The sequence below is a fragment of the Dipodomys merriami genome, unplaced genomic scaffold (assembly GCF_024711535.1).
Source record: "Dipodomys merriami isolate MVZ:Mamm:240054 unplaced genomic scaffold, mDipMer1.0.p SCAF_310, whole genome shotgun sequence".
Classification (NCBI taxonomy): domain Eukaryota; kingdom Metazoa; phylum Chordata; class Mammalia; order Rodentia; family Heteromyidae; genus Dipodomys; species Dipodomys merriami.
Genome location: NW_027204605.1, coordinates 534,525 through 556,734, shown reverse-complemented (window position 1 = coordinate 556,734; position 22,210 = coordinate 534,525). Strand labels below are relative to the sequence as shown.

Genomic DNA, 22,210 nt, shown 5'->3' with positions numbered 1-22,210 from the left:
TATCATCAATTTAAGGAGTATTTTCCAAGAGCAAAGTGAGAAAAAGAGGGCACATCACAGTTAGTGTTCTGATTGAAGTAATGACAATCATATTAATTTTCTTAAAATTTTCATTGATTTTGGAGCATTAAAGTGGGAAAAAGCCAAGTAAATATTTTTTCAAGAACCTAAATTAAGTGGGGGTATGCTATTGGTCTCTTTTTAACTTGGAAGTTAAAGATTATGCCTTTTTTAAATTGTGGAAATAGTGAAAAGAGGGTATACAATTACATGGACAAGGTAATAAATGCATTCATTTTTTTTTGGGGGGGTGTCCAGGAATGGGGCCTGAACTATGGGCCTGGGTGCTGTCCCTCAACCCTTCATCTCAAGGCTAATGCTCTACGAATTGAGCCACAGTGCCACTTCCCGCTTTTTTTTCTTTTGGCTTATATGGTGCTGAGGAATCTAACCGAGGGTCTCATGCATGCAAGGCAAGCACTCTACCACTGAGCAAACTTTCCAGCCCAGGAGTACTTTTCTTATCAAGCATTGTTGCCTCCTCCATTGTTTCCCCTTCCCATCCCTTGCCATCACCCCCTCCCCCACGACACACCTCCACGCCCATCCCCACCACCCTCGCCCACCCCCTGCCCCTCAGTCAAAGTTGTTAGGTTCATTTTTTGACTTAATGTCTTGTACATCTCATTGTTGCAATTGGTCCCCCTGTATCCCTATTTAAACAATTTTCCTTTTCACTTCCCATCCACAAAGTATACCAACATCAAATACAGGGAGAACAGGGGTTATACCGTGCAGTAGGGCTGTACAAAGCAACAAAAAATATCATCTTATATATATGTTAAAAATAATCGCAAGGAAGAAAAACCATTTGAATCCTTATCTTGGGGTTTATTTAGCCTAAAATTTATTTATCTGAACTTTTCTGCTTCTCTCATACATATACTAGATATTGCAAATAAGGGGAACCATGAGAACTATGTTTCTTTGGGCCTAGATTACTTCACTCAATATAATTTTTTCCAAGTCTTTCCATTTCCTAAAAAATGAGGCCATGCCATTCTTTCTGATGGAGGCATAGAATTTCATTGTGTATATATACCACATTTTCTTGACCATTCATCTACTGAGGGGCTTCTGGGTTGGTTCCGTATCTTAGATATGGTAAATAATGTTGCAGTAAACACAGTTTTGCTCCTAGATTTAGTGTGGTCTTGTTTGTGATCATTTGGGTAAATGCCCAAATATGGGATTGCTGGGTCATAGGGGAGCTCTTTGTGGAGTCTTTTGAAGAACCTCCATACTACTTTCAAAAGTGGTTGAACAAATTTACACTCCCACAAACAATGCAGTAAAGATCCCTTCAGCCCACATCCCCTCCAGCATCTGTTGTTATTACAGTTCTTGATTTTAGCCATTCTAACTGGAGTGAGGTGGTATCTCCATGTTGTTTTGATTTGCACTTCCTTTATGGCTTGGGAAAGTGAGCATTTCTTCATGTGTCTATAGGGCATCCTTCTTGTTTCTTCAGAGAAGTGTCTCTTTAATCCTTTAGCCCACGTATTAATTGGGAAGTTGTTCCTTTGCGGATTTGTTGTTGTGGGATTTAATTTTTTGAGGTCCAGGTATATTTTAGATATGAGACGGTTGACCATTGTATGGCTAGTGAAGATCTTCTCCCAATCCGTGGGTTTTCTATTGATCTTGCTAGCTATGTCCTTTGCCATGCAGATGCTTCAGGAGTCACATCTTGCCCATAAAAACAAACACATTTTCAATGTTAAAGGCTGCAGCAAAATCTATCAAGCAAATGGCCCCCATACACAGGCGGGTGTTGCAATCCTAATATCAGATAAAATAGACTTCAAACTAAAATTCGTGAGAAAAGACAAAGAAGGTTGCTACATACTAATTAAGGAATCTTTCCTTCAGGAGGATATTAGAATTCTAAATATCTATTCGCCAAACAATGGAGCACCCAAATTTATCCAAGAAACACTACTTTCCCTCAAATCCCATATAGATCCAAAGACATTAATTGTTGGGGATTTTAACACACCACTCTCCCCACTAGATAGATCAACTCGGCAAAAACTCAACAGAGAAACTGCAGATCTAAACAACTGCATAGATCAACTAGAGTTAACAGATATCTACCAAATATTTCACCCAGCAGCATCAGAATACACGTTCTTCTGAGCAGCACATGGAACATTTTCTAAATCAGACCACATTTTAGGCCACAAAGCAAACATGTCGAAATTCAGAAACATTGAAGTTATACCTTGCATTCTCTCTGACCACAAGGGAATAAAATTAGAACTCAACACCAAAAGCCTCCAAAGAAAGTCCAGTAACACATGGAGGCTGAACAACACACTGCTGAATCACAAGTGGGTCATGGAAGAGATTAGAAAGGAAATTCAAATATTCATCCTATTCAACAAAAATGAGCACACAAATTACCAGCTCCTCTCGGACAGAGCAAAGGCAGTACTCAGAGGCAAGTTTATACCTCTGAGCTCCTACATCAACAAATTGGAGAGATCTGAAACCAACAATTTAATGAGACATCTGAACCTCCTTGAAAAAGAGCAGCAAGATAAACCCCAATGCAGTAGACAGAAAGAAATAATTAAAATTAAATCAGAATTAAATGAAATAGAATCCAAAAAACTATAGAAAGAATCAACAAAACAAAGAGTTGGTTCTTCGAAAAAATTAACAAAATTGACAGACCCTTAGCAAATCTTATCAGAAAAAGAAGAGAACACATCCAAATTAATAAACTCAGAGATGAGAATGGAAACATCACCACGGAAACAATCAAAATTCAGAACATTATAAGGGAATACTTCTCAAAACTTTATGCTCATAAGTTGGAGAACTTAACCGAAATGGATCTTTTCCTAGTAAATATTGACAAGCCAAAACTAAACCAAGTTGAGTTAAACCAGCTTAACAGGCCCATATCAAGCATTGAAATAGTAACAGGAATAAGAGACCTCTAAGCTAAGAAAAGTCCATGACCAGATGGGTTTACAGCGGAATTCTACAAGGCCTTCAAAGCAGAGCTCACACCAATACTCCTCCAACTCTTCAATGAAATTGAAAGAGAATGTTCACTACCAAACACATTCTATGAATCCATCATAACCCTCATCCCAAAACCAAGCAGGGACTCATCAAAGAAGGAGAACTATAGACCCATCTCGTTGATGAACATTAATGCAGAGTGTCTCCTTTGACTCTGAGGATTTTTATCCATTGGGAGTTGATTCTGGTGAAGGGTGATATCGAAGGATATAGGTTTTATTTTCTACAAGTTGTTAACCAATTTTGCCAGCACCATTTACTGAAGAGGCTGTCTTTCTTCCATCCTAATTTTTACCTCCATTATGGAAGATTAGATGGCTATAGAGCTGTGGGTCCATTTCTGGGTTTTCAATTCTCTTCCATTTGTTCTGAAGTCTGTTCTTGTGCCACTACTAAGCTCCTTTGTTTAATATGGCTTTGTAGTAGAGTTTGCAATTTGGTATTGATATTCCTCCAACACAGTTCTTTTTGTTAAGCATCAGTTTTGCTATTCGGGGTCTTTAATTGTTCCATATGAATTTTTGGATTGACTCTTCTATTTCCTTGAATAATAAGGCTGGAATATTCATAGGTATCATATTGAATTTGCAGATAGCTTTGGAAAGTATTGCCATTTTCACAATGTTGATCCTTCTAATCCAGGATCATGGGAGGTTTTTCCACTTTCTAAGTTCTGTTTTGATTTCCTTTTTCAGGTTTTTAAATTTTTCATCATAGTGATCCTTCACTTCTGTGGTTAAGTTAATTCCTAGGTGAAGTGCCCAGATCTCAGATGCCACCTCACAGACTACCAGAGACCACGATCAATGCAAACAGCAAAGAGTCGTTTATTGCAAGCTAGAGCTTGGTTCTCTGCACACTCGGTAACCAGTGACGCTAAGAGTTCCTGAGTACAAAATTAAAACTTAGCACAGCTTTTATAGTATCAAACAATCAAGTTTAGGGAGTTTCACACAAGCGAGTTCACAAGTTCAGAGGGTTTCCAAACAAGCAAGTTCACATTTTCAGGGGTTTTAAGTCCACCCTGATGGCACTACCATTTTTCTGATGGAACAATTAGGCAACTGGTCTGTTCCTTAAGGGTGGGCAGGGTTGGTGGCAGCCTGCGGTTTTTTGAGAACTGTTCCTCTTTTGAGGGTATTCTGAGGGCAGCACAGCTACAGGTTGTTGACTTAATCTTAAAATGCAGTTTCTGTAGATCTTCAGTCCATCCTCTTCTAGAGCATCGGGAACCAATCATGGTCCCCTAATTGGCACAGTCTTTTATATTTACAGTTTGGTATTGGGATCTCAGAACTAAGAGATGGACTGCACTGATCTCTTTTCTTACAAGGTCCAATTGTGAGTAAAAAAATAACAGTACCAAAGGTCCTTATATTTTTTAAACATTTTAAGACGTCCTTTTTTATTTATTTTTTATCCAAAGGATACCAATTTTTTTCCCAATTTTTCCCCCAAGGTTTCCTTTACTACCCTGCTCTTCTTTACAATTCCTCGAGCTTCTTTGTGGCTAGAGTGTAAAACTGCCCATTTTTTCCTCTTGCTTGTGGAACCAAGTTATCTCAGAACAGCCTCAAAACACCACTGCGATGGAGAATTTTGCTAGATTTTAAAGCTAAGAGCAGAGCTGTGTCTTATCCTTTTACTACCTGCATTGATAACACACTCAGATTATTACCATACCAGAGCCAAACTAGGCTGTGAGTATAGAGTAGATTTCCAGTGACTATGCACTGAAGTGCCTATGGCAAGCAAGCCAGTGATATCCTTTCTCCCAATATCTACTGTGGGAATAGAGAGGGTTTTTGGATATCACCCAAAATAATGTCCCACAAGATCTTAGTTTAAGCAGCTTTTAACCGGGTTGAGTCTCAAGTGATTGAACCCGGAAGGAGTTCAGACTACTTTTCCATGGTGGAGGTGGTCTGAGTGATGATATAGATTTCTTCCAGGTGACTGTCAGCTGGTCTTCAAACTTTACCCATTAGGGTGTGCAGCTGCAGCAGCAGGTCTCTCAGTGGCTCCAAGGTACTGTCACAGCTCATGCTGGACTGCAAATTCCTACACAGACTGGTTAAGGATACATTGCATAGACTTGGGAGGCTTTGGCCCTGTTGGATATTAAGACTGTTTAGCTAATAGCCCAGGATAATTTACCAAAATGACATTTTTTTTTTACTAACCATATATTTTTGTAAACAAACACAAAAGGCTTAATCTTGTAACCATCTCCAACAGATGCAGTCTGAACACTTGCACACCTGTTAACACTATTCTTTATGCTTATTTTTTTTAAATAATTATTTTATCTATTTTGCCTCGTTTTTCCAAAACTTACTCTGGACTCTTGATCTTAAAAAGGGATTGATGGGGCCCAGCGCGACAGCAGCTGGAGGGCCTAGGAGGTGGGGAGGTGGGTCCTGTCCTCACCATGAGGCTGCAACAGGCGCCGGTGTCCAGGAAGGTATTCATTCAGTGCGACTACAGCAGTGGCACACGCTGTCAGTTCCGGACCAAGTTTCCTGCAGAGTTGGAGAACAGGATTGATAGGCAGCAAGTTGAAGAAACAGTTCAAACTCTAAATAATCTTTATGCAGAAGCAGAGAAGCTTGGGGGCCAGTCATATCTTGAAGGCTTTTTGGCTTGTTTGACAGCATATACCATCTTCTTGTGTATGGAAACCCATTATGAGAATGTTCTCATAATGAAGAAAGTCTCCAAATATATTCAAGAACAGAATGAGAAGATATATGCTCCCCAAGGCCTCCTCCTGACTGACCCCATTGAGAGAGGACTTCGAGTTATTGAAATTACCATTTATGAAGACAGAGTTTTGAGCACTGGAAGATAAGCCATAGAATTAAAGATCCCACCTCCAGCTGGAACCCTCATCTGTCCATGGGCCGATCACAGAGTGTCCCTACCTCCTCTCCAGAGCATCATTCCTTTGTATCTGCTTCCAGAGCCATGGTGCCATTTACTAACTTTCTAAAATTCCACACCTGATTTGATTTCTAGTCACTCAGCATCCACTTTGTGTCTCCAAATTGTATAGGACTTGTCATCTTTGATTAGCTTCTGAGAAAATACAATGAAGCATTTCACTTTTTTAAATTCAGTCATTTAATAACGTATGCAGTTAGAGGGCCTAATACAAAGTTTGTTTCTTACCTGCCACCAGGTAAAAAATTGCCATTGGTTCTCTTCATTCCTTGAGCCAGTTTCCCTGGTAGCTTTATACTGCAAGAAGTCAAATATTAGCCAAAATTCAGATTAATAAAAAGCTTTTCTCTAGGTGAGGGGTGTATTATGTTTGTGGTTTTGCCAATGCATCTCCCAGATTTCAGAGAACTATCATTTCTGCCATGTTTCATATCTTAAGATTTATTTCTGCTATTCAGTTTCTCAAGCCGAAGCTCAATGAAAAAAGAAGTATAATGTTGTTTGTTTTATTACAGCAATTATCGCTCATAAAATCAATATTTAATGCAATGGTCATTCTTTTCTTGGGAGACTTAGGTTTATTTGCATTACCTTTGGATGTGGGAAGATGTGGTTTGTGTTGCTTGTTCATTTACACAAATAAGCACAATGAAGTGGATGCTAATTTGTTAACCACATAAAGGTTGCACTAAACAGCAATTCACTCAGATGGGGACTCGGGAATTCTCCCACAGACCCCGTGGCAGCCCTATAGCTTGTCCTACAAGACTCTTTGCCAACCAGAATACAGATCCCGCGGGAAACCAGAATTACAGATACAGAATCTGCAGGCGACCAAAAACAGAGAACGGTAATGACTCAACTTACTTGTCGGGTTTTTCACGACTCCATGCTTTGGGGTCTGGGTGAGTTTATGGGGGGCATCACGGATGAGCCCCCAGAAGAAGTGCCCATATTTTGGATGCCCCCTAACAGACCACCATAGACCATGATCAATGCAAAATTTTGTTGAGATCTTTTGCTTCAATGTTCATCAAAGAAATGGGTCTATACTTCTCTTTAATTGATGAGTCCCTGCCCAGTTTTGGGATGAGGGTTATGATGGCTTCATAGAATGAGTTTGGTAGTGAAATTTCTCTTTCAATTTCATTGAAGATTTGAAGGAGTATTGGTGTGAGCTCTGCTTTGAAGGCCTTGTAGAATTCCACTGTAAATCCATCTGATTCTGGGCTTTTCTTGGATGGGAGGTCTCTTATTGCTGTTTCTATTTCAATGCTTTATATTGACCTTTTAAGATGGTTCAACTGATCTTGGTTTAGTTTCAGCATGTCAATATTTGCTAGGAAATGGTCCATTTCTGCCAAGTTCTCAACCTTCTAAGCATAAAGTTTTGAGAAGTATTCCCTTATAGTGTTCTGAATCTTGGTACTTTCTGTGGTGAAGTTTCCATTCTCATCTTTGAATTTATTTATTTAGCTGTGCTCTATTCTTTTTCTAAGTTTTGCTAAAGGTCTGTCTATTTTGTTAATTTAATTGAAGAATCAACTCTTTGTTGTGTTGATTCTTTGTATTGTTTTTTAGATTCTAATTCGTTTAATTCTGATTTAATTTAATGATTTCTTTCCGACTACTGGATTGGGGTTTATCTTGCTGCTCTTTTTCAAGGAGGTTCAGATCTGTCTAAATTTTTGATTTCAGCCCTCTCCAATTTGTTGATGTAGGAAATCAGAGCTATAAAATTGCCTCTGAGTACTGCCTTTGCTTTGTCCCAGAGGAGCTGGTAATTTTTGTGTTCATTTTTGTTGAATATCATGAACATTTGAATTTCTTTCTAATCTACTCCGTGACCAATTGGTGATTCAATAGTGTGTTGTTCACCATCCAAATGTTACAGGACTTTCTTTGGTGGCTTTTGGTGTTGAGTTCTAAATTTATTCCCTTGTGTTCTTAGTAATGCAAGGTATAACTTCAATATTTCTCAAATTGGACAGGTTTGCTTTGGACCTAAAATGTGGTCTATTTGGAAAATGTTCTGTGTGGTGCTGAGAAAAACCTGTATTCTGATACTTCTGGGAGAAATATTAGGTAACTGTCTGTTAAATCTAGTTGTTTAGATTTGTGGTTTCTTTGTTGAGTTTTTGTCAGTTTGATCTATGAAGTGAGGATAGGGGTGGGATAAAGTTCCCAACAATTAATGTCTTTGGATCTATGTGAAAATTGAGGGAATGTAGTGTTTCTTGGTTAAATTTGGGTGCTCCGTGGTTTGGTGAATAGAGATGTAGAATTGTAATATTCTCCTGAAGGAGCTATCCCTTAATTAGTATGTAGCGACATTTTTTATCTATTCTCACTATTTTAATTTGAAGTCTATTTCATGTGATATTAGGATTGCAATTCCCACCAGTTTATGGGAGCCATTTGCCTGGTAGATTTTGTTCCAGCGTTTCGCTTTCAAAATGTGTTTTTTTATGGACAGTTCTGACTTCTGAATGCAGCAGATAGAAGGATCCTCCTTTTTAACCCAACTAGACAGTCTATGTCACTTAATTGGAGAGTTAAGTCCAGAGTTAGGAATGAGAGGTGTTTGAGAGTTCCTGCATAGTTATCCACATTCTTGGGAGCTTCAGTGACTGGATTCTTCCTATGGTTGTTGGATTCTCAGTTTGGGTGCAGTTTCTTGGACTTTATTGTGGTCTTGTTGATTTTCTATGTGTAGCCATCTTTAAGTATCTTTTATAGAGTTGGCTTGGTGGAGATATATTGTTTCAGTTTTTCTTTGCTATGGAAGGTTTTTATTTCACCTTCGGTTATGAAGGAGAGTTTAGTTGGTTACACTGTTCTTGATTGATAGTTGTCTTTAGAGTATGGCCTCAATCATTGCAGGCTCTTCTTGCTTTAATTGTCTTGCTGCAATATATGAGGTGATTCTAATTGGTTTTCCTTTATAAGTGGTTGACTTTTACTCCTTGACAGCGTTAAGGAACTTTTCCTTTGTCTGAACTGATCCCGTGCAGATTATAATGTCATGGTGGGATATCCTATCCTTGTCTGTTCTATTTGGGGTTCTAAAAGCTTCTTGTATCTGAATAGGCCTATCTTTTTGCATGTTTGGGAAATTCTCTTCTAGGATCCTATTAACCAATTTTCCTAGACCATTAAGTTCTGTTTCTATGTGATCCTCCACACCCATTATTCTCAGATTAGGCCTTCAGATGGTGTCTTCCAAATGGTGAATAGATGTATCATATTATTTGGATTTGTCTTGGATAGTTGTATGTTCTTTATAATAACCTGGCTGTCCTCACTCCCTCAGATTCAATGTTCTGCATGGTCTAACCTACTGTCAAGATTTTCTACTTCGTTTTTTTTTTCTTTCTTTTCCTTCTAATTGGTTGGCGTTAATGGATTCAAATTCTTCGTTGGAGCTTTGTTTTCAATCTTGTATGAATTTCTTTACTTCCTTCATTTTGTGCTCAGTGTTTATTCTAAAATCACTTAGTTGATTGGTTATTATTTCCTTGAACTCCCATTCCTTCTGTTGGGCTCCATTCTGCATTCCCTTTGTGATTTACCTGAATTCTTTCAGCTGTCTGTTTATAGATTCCATGAAAATATTTGTGTATTCTCATCCCCTCTCACAATTCCTGTATAACTCTTTGATTAGCTTCCTCACGTTCACACAATTCCTGTATTTTTTTGACTGTTCTCAGCTTGCTCACACAATTCCTTTATTTCTCATTGACTGTTCTCAACCTGCTCACGCAATTCTTGTATCACTCTTTGAGTAGTTCCTCATGCTCATGAGATTCCTGTATTGATCTTTGGTTTGTCTCCTCTATCTTCCTATCATGCTCATCCTGAGACTTTTACAAGTTTTCAATCATTTCGTTCACCATGTTTAGCAGTAGTATTTGTAGAGCTTTTTGGGAACTCTCCTCTGGATTATTCTTTAACTCTTCTGTCAATTGATTATCACGAATGGGAGTTGAGATACCCTGATTTGCCATTTTTCTTGTGTTTTTCTGTCTTGTTCTGTCCGTTTGGTATGAAAGTAACATTGTGTGCTAGAATAGTATTTTAAAGCAAACATCAACCACAGTCCTGTATTTGCACAGTCAAAATAGCTGCAGATAAATTGTAGTTCAACAGATACAATCAATTCAAAAAAGTATGGATTAATAGGCTTTGAACAGCAGAGAAGAATTTGGCAATCCAGAAATTATTAGGTTTAGGGAAATATGTGGGAGAAATAGGCTGAGATGTATGTGGAAAGGTAAAAGGAGAGTGAATTTAATAAACTCCTAATTTCAGGGAGGGAAAAGGATTGGACAGAATGTTAGGAGAGAGATTAAAAAAAAAACAAGAAAAAATGGAAAAAGAACAATTGAAATTTAAAAAGTGAAACTCAAAATCATGTAAATGTAAAGAAATATTGAGAGAAGATAAGGGTAAGATGAGAGGAGGGGAGGAACAGAAAGGAAATATGAAAAAATAAAAAATAAAAATCCTTAAAATTAGTTACTTGAAAATTATATAGGTATAAAGAGATAATCTGCTATTAAAGAATTTAAGCCTAAGAGTTTGTGAATAGAGTAATACATTTCTGGATTATGTGTGTACCCAATTGGGGATAACATATAATAATCAATGAAGGTGATATATCTGCGGCTGCGCAAAACAGCAATTAAGGCATGCAAAACAGAAAGAGAAAAAATGAAAAGAATGAAAAAGAAGGGGAAATAAGCTACATAAAATATAATTTCACTCTTTCTTGTCTACTCTCTAGCCACCATGATGGACAGAAGAGATGGTTTTAGAAGGAAAAGGTTCTACTCTTCCCATTTTTCAAGGGAACATTCTCTCGATAAAAGGGACCTCCACCTGGAGGTCGAAAGGACTCTCCATACAACAGATCTGGCTCCAGTTTCAGCAGCAGGGGCTACTCTCCAGGATGGAGCAGAGCATATTCATTCCACAAGTCTCAGCATAGTTGTGGTGCCTGAACTCTGGGACTGGGAGCTGTCCTTCAGCTCTTCAGCTAAAGGCTAGCGTTCAACCACTTGAGCCACAGCACCACTTCCAGATTTTTTACTTTTTGTTTGTATGGTGCTAAGGAATCGAACACAGTGCCTCATGCATGCAAGGCAAGCGCTCTGCCACTGAGCTACCTCCCCAGCCCTCTACTCAGTCTCTGAAAACATCACGAGAAACTTCACCTTCAAGCTATTCAGCAGTTCCTTCATCAAAGGTTTATCAGCAACACTGGGAAACTTTCGGGATGGTTGTGAAAATGTTGATTGAAAAAGATCCTTCATTATAACAGTCAATACAGTTGGCACTGAGACAGAATTTACATGGAATAGGTGAGCGTTTTGTTGAAGAATTGAAGCATTAAATTGCAGAGTATGATAATTCTGCTCAAGATTTTGGAGAGCATTTTTAGAAGAATTAGTGTTTAGATATAATAAACATTAAAAGAAATGTTTCTATATATAACCACCCTCCCTCCTCCACCTGTGGAACTGTGTAAATCTTTAATGTACGGGACTTTTGAGATGAAGAGCAATATTTTATTTGGCCATAATTCCAATTCAGTCAAAGGTCTAAAATAGTCTTTGAAAGATACTTTAGCTATAATTTTTTCTAAACATAAAGTCACTTAATCCATATTCCCCCAGCAACTCCCCGTCTCTCCCCCTCAAATGATGGTTAATTTGCTAAGCCTTGGTAAAGCAATCCTGGAGACTAGCTCTTTGAACTTGCTCTATTCTACTGTCTCCTCTAACATATGCTGATTTGTTTGGTCATTTGAGTGTAACTTATAGGCAGAGATCTTTCCACTTAAAATGATAGTTTTTGCATTCTTGGAGCAGAGATTGCCATGTGAAAACTGCTACCATTTTGAGTTGTGAATTTTTGTTTGTGCTGACTCTTTTGTTAGTCCTTTAGCAAGTTGAGGATATCATCCTAATAAACAGAACCCTGGTACCTTAGTGCATATTTGCTTTCAGAACAGTTTTCATTCAGCAACAAAACAACTTTCAAATTTCTAAATCATAACTTCAAATTTTTTCTCAAAATAAATAACAGTGTTTTCTCTTAAAATATTCATGAATGTTTGGAGTACTGTAGCTGATCAAATCTTAAATATCATATAGTAAGAATAAAAGAAAGCAATTTGAGGTGGAAGATGAGTATTTTAAAAATGTAATTGCTGCAATAACTTTCTGCGGAAAAAACTCAGCAAATATAGGAGATTGGAGTTTAACATTTTCATAGACCCATACTGGTTTAAACCATTTTTTCAACTTTTCTTATATTAGTCTCTATAATGTGAGTGTTTTGTTCCGCTGACTTTTTTTGGGAGGGTGGGGTCCGGTTGTGGGGCCTGAACTCTGGGAGTGGACGCTGTCCCTCAGCTCTTCAGCTCAAGGCTAATGCTCTACCACTTGAGCGAAAACGCCAATTCTGGCTTTTTTCTTTTTGCTTATGTGGTGCTGAGGAATCAAACCCAGGGCCTCTAACATGCAAGGCAACCGCTCTACCACTGAGCCACCTTCCCAGCCCCTGTTCTGCTGACTTTTAAATGTCTTAGTCTTCAAAAATGTTCTTGAAAGAAACAAAGGAGAATTAGTAAGTTAGCAAGCAATCTCTGTGTGTACAGTCCTTCATGAGTGAGCCAACCAAATCATGAGTTAGTTAAGAATTTAACAGGCACCATTAGAATATTCCATTTATTTACTGGCCATTTTCAGCAGTCCTGTGCATTGAACCAAAATAATTTTTTTTAAATTTTATTTGGGAACATACTGTACAGAGGAGTTACAATTACATGGGCAGGATAATACATACATTTCTTACCAAGCATTGCAGCCTCCTCCTTTGTTTACCCTTCACACCCTTCCCAGCCTCCCCCCTCCCCCCCAATCCCAATCCTTCTCCTTCCCCCCCTTCCCCCTGCCCCCGCCCGCACCGACGTTGTAAAGCTCATTTTGGACATGACAACTGGTACTTCTCATTGTTGCAACAGGTCCACCTGTATCCTTAAACAAGTGGTTTTCCCCCATCTCCTCCACAAGTTATACTGACATCAAATATAGTGAAAGCAGGGGTTATACTGTGGGGGAGGGACATACAAAGGAACAAAAAGATAATCTTATAAATGCGTTAGAAACACATGCATGAAAGAAACGAAAACATTAAAATACATATTTAAGGGTTCATTTTCCTGACATCACATTATCTGACCTTTTCCGCTTGACTCATACATATACTAGATATTGCAAATAAGGGAAACCATGGGACCTATGTTTCTTTTGGCCTGGCTTTGTAGCATTAGTTAATATGGAAATTTTAACAATCATGTTTGTTATTACTGCCCAATTGCATTATACTCCCAATCGTTTTCCATTTCTACCATGTTCTTACTTCAATTCTGGCCTATTTCTATGCCCTTTATTGTTTCCTTCATCTAAAAGTACCTAAAATTTACATTGAAACTGGAAATAGCAATATAAATAATTTAATGAAGCTTATGATGCATGTTTCAAAATATGTGTTATATCATTTTACAAGTTTTGATGAAAGCCACTTTTCTGTGACCACCTTAATTTTCCTCTCTTTGAAATCTAAGTTCTTAACTTTTCCAACATTTATAAACTATAAGCCCAATAAAAGTTCCATATATTATCTGCTATTCTTCAGTGTGAATATTGATGTGTTGCTCACTTTAAAATGATCAAGACGTCATTGATGTTGATTTTATTTTATCCTCTCAGTGTTTTCTTTCCCTTAAATATTCTGTTCCCAGAATTCAGTTCCTTTAATCAAGAATTTTTTACAAGTAACATTTGAGACAATACCATAGGCAGAGGAGTTATTCACTTTATTGAAATTATTTGATGTTTACTAACATATATTTCAGTACAGGCACAAGCATTTAAAGCTGTTATAGCTTGCCATTGGCAGCATTCTGATAAGCTTGTCAGTGTTTAACAGCTTATTTGGTTTTTGCTTTTTGATGCGTTTTAAAGTCTAATTTTAGGATAGATATATTCAGGTGTGTTCTACAGTATATTTTGCAAAATGCTCTTAGTTTTAAATTGTTGTTTTTGATTAAGGCCCAAATGATGTGACAAAACTTTTATTGTCTTACCATAAAGCCTTCATGACCAACAGGGAAAGTAGATATTGTAAAGATTTTTGTGAATTAAAAAAAATACAAAGTAAAGCAACCAAGTTTAAATAAAAATATATAATTTCACTGTATTGCTATAGTAAATATTATTCTATGTGTATTACCTTTTTAAAAAAATGAACACTATTTGCCATCTAATTTGAATTAAATACCCCCTTCTTCATCAGAGGGTCATTAACTTAAACGTTATCAACTACACAATATTTTCACAATATATTTGCCATTATTTTGGGGAAAAAACCCCAAAATTTTAGTATTGTCACATAGTAAAACCGAAAACAGTTTAATTCTCTGGAAACTCCTAACTTTTAAAACTGAATAATTGTTAAGAGGACAGAATATATGTGTTCTTCAAAATTATTACAAACACTAACTACTCATTTTCAAATTCTGAACCAGAATTTTGACATTCAAATTTTGAATGTCTCTGGTTCACAGACATACAGAGACATTCAAAACAGTACTTATTTGCATGTTATTTAATTCTGCAATAGCTGCAGTTTCAATGGAGGTTTGAGAAATCAACAGAAAATATAGCCACATTCTGGTAGAGGATAAAACTACGATGTGTAATAATTAATTCCTCAAGAATAAGCTATTATTTCTATGAAAATCAATCCCAAGCTTTTATGCCATAAAGTCATCCTAGCCCAAGAATTTCCAACTTGTAAGGTGCACCTTAAAATTCCCGTAATTCTCATCATGAACAGCTTATCACTATTGCAAAAAAATACTACACTTCTGCTAATGTGATGCCCTTCTTAATGTGGAAAGAACACTACACTAAACTTTGCTGCAACATTTTCCCCCCAGTGGTATTTTTGAAATCCGAACACTTGCAAATAATATTTATATTTTTATCTATCATAGATATTCAGGAGGCTAAGATCAGAAGATTATGGTTCAAAACCCACCCAGGGAGGAAGGCTCATTAGATTCTTATCTCCAATAAACTGCTCAGAAAAATCCAGACAAAAGTGGCACTGAGGTTGAGTGGTAGGGCGCAAGCCTTCAGCAAAAACTGGTTCAGAGAGAGAGGCCAGCTCCAGTGTTCGAGACTGTGGACAAACCAAAAAACAAAAACAAAATAAAAACAAACCGCAACACTGGCATTTTTCTCATTGTATACAGAGGCACGTAATTAAGGAAATTTCTTCCTGTATTACAAACACAGAGATGAACCAAGACTTCACAAAATTACTCTCTTCATACCTTGTTACACCAAAGCCTCAAAAAATTGCTTTTTCTAAATTTATAAATTAATTTCATGCATTTGTTGCCAACTCTGTCTAGATTATTCACAGTATCATTTTATACATGCATTATCTATTAACTAAGTTCTAATTATACCTCGCTTGAAATAATATTTTAAGCAAATAGAATGCCAGAATCATTTGGGAATTTGTCAATTAAACCCTCTACTTAAAAATAATTTTGTAGTATCCTATAGAATACAAAATTACAAACAAAGACAAAATATTTATTTTAAATCTAAATTCTAATTTAGCAAGGTCTACAAAGTACTACATTAGATGAACTTTGCTATTTCTCTAGGCTTAAATTTTGTAATCCTTCATCATTTGTTTGGAATCCAACAGAAGGATGCTTACTTTTTCAAAGTTTTCATTGTGAATCATGAGCCATTTTGCATCTAGGAATGTTCTGTAATGAAGAGAGCATTAAGAACACAACTGAGGATTATAAAGGACTTGCGTTTCAATAGGAAATGACTTCTCAAAACATACTGACAAAAATTAGCCCAAACTTCCAACTGTGTATCCCTTTCTTTTTGTTTGGTGTTTCATGGAGATAAAATTATACTATCTGGCTCAGGGAAGGTATCGCTATGTAATTATAATCTCTAATCTCGTGTCTTAGTCTGAGTGCTAGAATTCCAGGATTGTATCACATTGCTTTGTCATAGTTTGTTGGTTTATTTAATTTAAAGACTAGCAATTCTGAACTTCTCTGACTGCTCAAACTGTTTATGTACTATTTTCAAAGATGTGCTAACATTTAACACAGGATATGAACATGTTCAGATGCACATGCAGGGGTCTCTGATTCATTCTTTCATGGATCCAATCCCTTTAATAATGATTACTTGACATTCTTACTATCTCTTGTTCCTACCTATGTAATATTCTCAAGCTTTTTGAAGAAATTTCATTTGAGGACTTTTTAATATTAACAATTATCATTGATCTAGTTTTACTCAGGATATATTTTATATTTTTTAACTTTTCTACACATTCCGAGAGTTGTTTTATTTGTGTAGGTTTGTTTGCATATATAAGTGCCTCTGTGTGTATGTGTATGTTTGTAAGTATATATGCAAAAGCCTCAACAACCTTATTCAGCAATCTTGCTCATAACTAGTATTCTATCACTTGAGCTCACGCCTATAATTCTAGCTACTCAGGAGGTTGAGATCTGAGGATTGCAATTCAAATCTAGCATGAGTAGGAAAGAAAGGTTCAGAGGCACTTATCTCCAATTAACCACCAGAAAACTGGAAGTGGCGCTGTGGGTCAAGTGGTAGAGCACTAGCCTTGAGCTGAAGAGCAGAGAGACATTGCCCATGCCCACAGTTCAAGCCCTGCCACGACCATCAAAAAGAAAGAAAGAAAGAAAGAAAGAAAGAAAGAAAGAAAGAAAGAAAGAAAGAAAGAAAGAAAGAAAGAAAGAAAGAAAGAAAGAAAGAAAGAAAGAAGGAAAGAAAGAAAGAAAGAAAGAAAGAAAGAAAGAAAGAAAGAAGGAAAGAGAAATGAGATCTTAGCCATTAGTTCATTGCTAGTATAATTCCCTCACTCTCAACATGGACTTTTTTTTCTAGATAAGTACATGCTCTTATATCTAACTTGCTTTGGAACCAGAACTATTCTTCCATTCTAAATTTTACAAATTTGCGTGATTAGCAACCATGATTTAGAGTTAGAAGATGGAAGAGAGTGGCCTCATCCTTCATGTTTCACTTAGTATTAATGCTTTCTGTATGTCACTCCCATAGATCTACATATTGGCATTGGCTTTATTGTTTCAAAGTTGTCTTATTTGCAGAGTTTTCTGTAGTATATTGAACCAATATACTTAAACACAGAACTTTTCTTTCTCCTATTATTCCTATTGTTTCTTCTACTGTTAACTTATGTACACTTGGGAAATAATGCACAACACACACACTCACAAAAAAAATTCTGAGAATCTTCTTCCCGGTTAAATTTAAGTTACAGAGAACTTATGAAATTTGAACTTAATGTACTCTTGGATAATGGTTTCTTTCATGTTTTTATTGTAAAAATAGTGTAGAGGGCTTAGAGTAAGGTAATGAGTACATTTCCTTTTGAGCATTGTTACATTCTCTTTTGTTTTTCCTGTGGCATCCCTTCCATCCCCATCTACCCAAATCCCCCCTCCCCTCCCCAAGTTGTAAAGTTCATCTTCTACAAAGTGTCTTGTTCATCTCATTGTTACAATAGGCCATCCTGTATCTTTCTTTCATCATTTTGTTATTTCCCTTCCCCTCCCCACATTAGAAAAATGTATATACAAGATGCAAGATGAAAACAGGGGTTATACCATGGGGGAAGAACATAGAAGACAAACCAAAAATCACATAGTACATTTTAGATACATTAAAAACTAGAGCAAGTAAAATACAGTAATTTGTGTCCATATCTTGGGGTTCATTTCACTTAACATCATCTTATATGGCCATATGTACATGGATAATGTTTTTATAAGCCATTTAAATTCCCTATTTTGTCTTTGCTAAGTTGTCGCTGAAACACGTGTCACCTCATGTCCAAAGATGACTTTGTGCTATTTCAATGAAGCCAAAAAACATTCATTTTAACTCGAGCTGCGCCATAGATTGTTACTGGAAATAAGTGGAAGGAACTGTTACTGCAAGTGGAAACTGATCCCAAGAGAGGAATTGAACATGGAGAAATGACAAAATTCAAGTTAATTTATGTGTTCCTTTTTACTGAACAAGGAAAGAATCCATGTCTTGAAGGAAACTGTCCCTGACTTGTTCGAGTGTGTTATTTACTCATATAAAACATGTCTGTAAAATTATAGTTGAGAGTTTAACAAAAAACAATGTGCCATTTGAAGGCCAGCATAGGAAAAAAGGAAATAACTTAGTTTAAAAAGTTTTCTGCTGGGAAGGTGGCTCAGTGGTAGAACGCTTGCCTTGCATGCCTGAGGCCCTGGGTTGGATTCCTCAGCACCACATAAGCAAAAAAAGAAAAAAAAAACGGAAGTGGCGCTGTGGCTCAAGTGGTAGAGCACTAGCCTTGAGCTGAAGAGTTGAGGGACAGTGTCCAGGCCCAGAGTTCAGGCCCCACAACCGGACCAAAAAAAAAAAGTGTTCAGCTGTAAAGAAATAAAGACATGGACGTTTTAAAGTGACTTATGCATGGATATTTCCTTCCTGAGATGATTTTCCTGTTGCAGGAGTCAGTTAACCATTCCTCTAGTCTGGGCCTGAGTTCTCCATCCCAATAAGGATTCCAAAAAGGCAGGATCCAGTGAGTATGATCAGCAAAATAAGTCTCTTCTCAAACCAATGCTTTAAGGATGGTCCCAAAGAAATATGTGCGTTTTTTTGCTTGTTTATTTGTTTGTTTGTTTGTTTAGTTTGTGCTTCTTCTGGGGTTTGAACTTAGATGCTGGACCATGTCCCTGAACAATTTTCTTCCTTGTCCAACTTTCCCCAAAGCTAGTACTCCATTGCTTGAGCCAAAACTCCACTTTTGGCTTTTTTTGTGTTTAATTACAGATAAGAATTTGAGAGACTCTCCTGCCTGGGTTTACTTTGAAATGAGAAAGTAAAAAAGCCAAGTGACATAAGATTTCTGTTTGAACCAAAAAATACTAGAAGAAGTTTATTATAAAGCTAATAATTGACAATTTTTAAAAGAAGAAAATATGTCCAGCAAAGAAACCATAACTTCAATAACTCAGCAAAAGTAGGTACACCAAATCATTTTGGAATTATTTTTTCTTCTTGGGAAGATAACTATTGACTTCGTAGTTCCTTTTGGGGAAACTTAAAGTCATATTTACATTTTTTTTGTTCGCCATGGGGCTTGAACTCTGATCCTGGGCCCTGTCCCTCAACTCTTCAGCTCCAGCTGAGCACTCTACCACTTTAGGTACAGCACCACTTCCAGGTTTCTGGTGATTAACAGAAGATAAGAGTCTCATGAACTTTCTGGACCAGGGAGTTATTCCTTCTCTTCAGTCACAACTGTTAATTAGCCTCTGAATTTTTGGTGCCATGACGGAGCAAAAAGATTTCAAATCTTACTTACACTACCTGTCTCATTGTGATTAGCACTGACCACTGAAATGCCTGGAAGCCTTCAATTTCCAGTATTAATCTTCACTTGATATCTAAGCACATTCCTTGCATTAATTGCCATGACCTATTGACAAAACATTTTTTTCAACACTGTATTCTAATATGGGTAAATTACATGAATTAAGGACTATTGTCAGGTATCAGTATGAAAGGAGCAATTATATTTTCCAAGTACGGCTTCTTTATTTTGCATTTACTAACTGTCTTTTTTGCAAGTCCTGGCACTTGAAATGAGGGCCAGGAAACTGTTCCTGAGGAGTTTTTTTGTTTTGTTTTGTTTTGCTCAAGGCTAGCACTCTACCACGTGAGGCACAACACTACTTCCAGTGTTTCTTTTTCTGTTTATTTGGTACTGAGGAATTGATTCCAGAGATTCATGCATGCTAGGCAATAACTGTACCATGAAGCCACATTCCCAGAGACTTAATGACTTTCTTAAGATAGCATTAATTTTTCATTCCGTTACTATGTATTATAATTTAATCCAGGTGGTAGAAAAGGAAGTGGAAAACATTACTAAGTCCAATAAGGCTGACATTCCTGTCACATCACTAAGCAAGTACAGTGTTAAGACCTGCAGGACTCATAGGGCGGTTACATGTGACATTATTATGTAAAACACCATTAATAGTCATCTCCAACATCCGTAACATTCTGCTTCCACTTTCAAGGTCAAGAGCCAAATATCTAAGCCATTTTATTGATTGTTTCTCCTAGGAAGGAAGAATGAGGGTGTGAAAGGAGATGGTGGGAAAATATGTATATTGGCTTCCTGCCCACATTTTTTGGATTTTTAAAAAGTGCTACTGATGAACGCCCATTTACATCTAATTGACTATACTAACTGCACAAGATGCAGATAAATGAATGCATTTATTCCGGTGGATAGTCACATATATTAACAAAATCCATTTCTAAAAAAAAAAAAAGTACTAGGTAAGAAAGTATAAATTATTGACTATAAAATGGTTTCTTTTCTTAGTAGAACAAAATGTAGTATTGAAATGTTTACTCCAGCTATCTATGAGATTTTATGCTGTCTCAGTATCAAAATGTTCTCTAATTCCTGTAACATCCAAGCATTAAAGAATGATTTGAACATCTGAGTAGTTTTAGAAACAAAGTTAGATAATAGCCTCCTTCTTGCAGAGACATGTGATAGAAAGTATGATTGACTGTATTATAGTTCTCATTTTTCCCTCTTTATCTCAAGTGTTGCATATTTTGGTATATTACTCTATATCCTGCATCAGCTCCCTGTAAGTGAGATTTAACTCTACTCTGCAATGTCGATTGGTCATGTGACTTACATTAGTTTACAAAAATGAACGAGAAGTGGCGACAGATTTCTATGCAATTCTCCCTGTCTAACAGCTGACAGCTGACTTGTTTTCTCTTAGCTATAAAAATAGCATATTTCCAGAGGGAATCTGCTTCCAACTTATATACTGGAAGAACATGGCATGTGAAATTGAGGCAAAATTCAAAAATAGCCACATACATATAACACAACAAGAATTAAGCTAATATTAGAATGTGATACTAAGATGTTAGTTTCTTACCATCCTTGTATGCCTTTATGATAGTTGACTGTATCACACCAGAATTTAACAAATACTAAACGAAAACTAAACAAATAGAAACTTTTCCTGTTTGATGATACTACATTTTTTATAAAGAAGCATTCTACATGAGATCACTTATGGGGTTATCTTTTTTATATGTGGGTTTAATCACTCTAGAGCACTGTATCTAATATCCACAATCATTATCCATACCTTGTGATTGAGATGAGGAAGAACAAACTATCTAGATTTCCTTTTATTTATTTATTTATTTTATTTGTGAACATACTGTACAGAGGGGTTACAATTACATGGGCAGGATAATGCGTACATTTCTTACCAAGCATTGCAGCCTCCTCCTTTGTTTACCCTTCACATCCCTTCCCAGCCTCCCCCCTCCCCCCCAGTCCCAATCCTTCTCCCACCCCACCCCCCCACCCCCGCATCGACGTTGTAAAGCTCGTTTTGGACATGACAACTTGTACTTCTCATTGTTGCAACAGGTCCACCTGTATCCTTAAACGACTTGTTTTTCCCCATCTCCTCCACAAGTTATACTGACATCAAATACTTCCTGGATTTTTCCTTCTCTTTTCCTCTTTTCTTTTTCTAGTGTGAATTCTCATACTTTCTCCAAATTCTCCTATTAATAAAGGAAGAATGCCACATTGTGGATACCAAGCAAAAGGCTTCAAATCAAGAATTTCATTCTTGGGAGAATTCCGGGAAAATGGCGGAGGAGAAGCTGGAGGCAAAACAAGCTCTTGCATAGAAAGCAGTTTTAGAGTTCCAGTGAACAGTCCTAAGCCAGAGAATCACACCAAGTGTGCAATCACAGAACAGAGAGATAGGCCAGAGAGGGAAAATCCAGGCAAGGAGACAGACCTGAGCGGCAGCGGCTGTACTGATATACCTCAAACAGAGAGAGTCCGGGACGAAAGAGCCAGATGCGGCAGTCAAGCAGATTCTACTCAACACCAGCAAGAACCAACAAGGAGCGGACATCTTCATACTACAGTTCGCAGACCAGAGATGACC

At 37.1% G+C, this 22,210-nt stretch overlaps 1 pseudogene; it reads left to right on the top strand.

Annotated features, from left to right (window-relative positions):
* Positions 1–5,527: 5,527 nt before the first annotated feature.
* LOC138841257 (golgin subfamily A member 7 pseudogene) lies at positions 5,528–6,071 on the top strand (annotated as a pseudogene).
* The last annotated feature ends 16,139 nt before the right edge of the window (positions 6,072–22,210 follow it).